Source organism: Pyxicephalus adspersus, chromosome 1 (genome assembly GCF_032062135.1).
Source record: "Pyxicephalus adspersus chromosome 1, UCB_Pads_2.0, whole genome shotgun sequence".
In the NCBI taxonomy this organism is placed as follows: domain Eukaryota; kingdom Metazoa; phylum Chordata; class Amphibia; order Anura; family Pyxicephalidae; genus Pyxicephalus; species Pyxicephalus adspersus.
The window spans coordinates 39,710,048-39,711,390 of record NC_092858.1 but is presented as its reverse complement, the minus strand read 5'-3'; the positions used below and the strand labels follow the sequence as shown (position 1 = coordinate 39,711,390).

Here is a 1,343-nt window from a genome sequence, read left to right as displayed (position 1 = left end):
ATTAATTCCTGGCAATCTTATTTGAATTTAACATGATTCACGTTCTACATTTATTACTGTAGTAACTATAGGAAAAGAATGAGGATAAAAGTGAATAAACTCACCTTTACATCCAAGTCCCATGCAAATAGTGCTACAGGTGTGATTCAAAGTCCAAGACCAAGAGCTCAAAGACAAAAGAGCTCTTGGCCTTCTAAGCATCAGAGCATGCGCTGGTAATAAGCACATATGTGTCCCTATATCTGTATATGTGTGTATATATACATATACACATACACTCATTCTTTCATGTTTCTACTCAAACCCCTTCCAGAAAATCTGTTTTTAGAGAAATATGCTAAGTCTCTTTGGAAGCACTAACCAACAAGGTGTATGCAAAATTGTATTTTATTGCTGTCAGTTGAATGGAGTAAACCTCTTGACAGCATCTCGTTTTACAAAATACTTGCCTTAATCAAACTTTATTGTGTTACCTTGGTCCTCTGTGTGGACCATCCAAGCTTGTTCATCTTCCAATAGCATATGTGTTCTGTGGCCCTATTCTTGAGTAGGGATGTGTTGTACTCTTGGCAGCCTTCAGCTATCAAATAAATAATTAATTACCTTTAGGAAGGAATGGGGCGACAGCCACATGTGCATAGTAAGAGGACCTGGCTGGGGTATTTTGAACCACACCGTGAAGAACATGGGTATGAAGAGAAAAGCAAGTATGGGTTTCTGTTGGGGTGAGGTTTTATTTAAAGAACATCTTTAATAAAGTAAATTTTGCCTACAAACTACTTGTATCCCCCAACTACTTTACGTCTGTAGGAAAGCTGAAGATTTTTTGAAGGGTCATCCCTTATCAGAGATGAGCTGTTCTGTATAATTTTGAGAAAGACTTGCAAGAAAGATGGCAAAAAGGATGCCTTTGTGATGCACTACAGAATTTGGGTCAGTAATGTAACATAAGTAATTATACATTGATGCACTATGCATCATACGTATATTTTTCAGCACTTATGCAAATTCTTTGCTGCAGGGTCGCTGTGGGCCACTTCACAATTTCTGGCTGGAATCGTGGGTTTCTTGTGTAGCTTAGATGTAATTCTGTTACCAGTAAAACTTACTTTACAAAGAACAAAGAAATTTTACAAATTAAACATTTTGCAGATTTAATAATTTTTTGTTTAGCATTTGATTTACATTTTTGTCTATAGATTTTAGAGATTACTATAGCAAAGATGCCATTTTTCATGAATATGTTTATACCATTTTTTTGTCTTTTTTTTCCAGATATTTTTTAAATCAACCATCCAGACATTCTGTGCTTGCTGAGTTACAAGTTATAACATAGGTAACCA

General features: G+C 35.5%; 1 protein-coding gene across 3 annotated transcripts in view; it reads left to right on the top strand.

The window, feature by feature from the left end:
- DTX3 (deltex E3 ubiquitin ligase 3) overlaps positions 1 to 1,343 on the top strand; it is a 57,644-nt gene that overhangs the window by 24,187 nt on the left and 32,114 nt on the right. The window contains exon 4 of one of the 3 annotated variants that reach the window (XM_072407346.1): positions 1,276 to 1,336. The exons of the other annotated variants lie outside the window; for them this stretch is intronic. The gene's annotated coding sequence lies outside the window, so the exon portion shown is untranslated. The remainder of the gene's footprint in view (positions 1 to 1,275; positions 1,337 to 1,343) is intronic. 3 annotated transcript variants of the gene reach the window in all.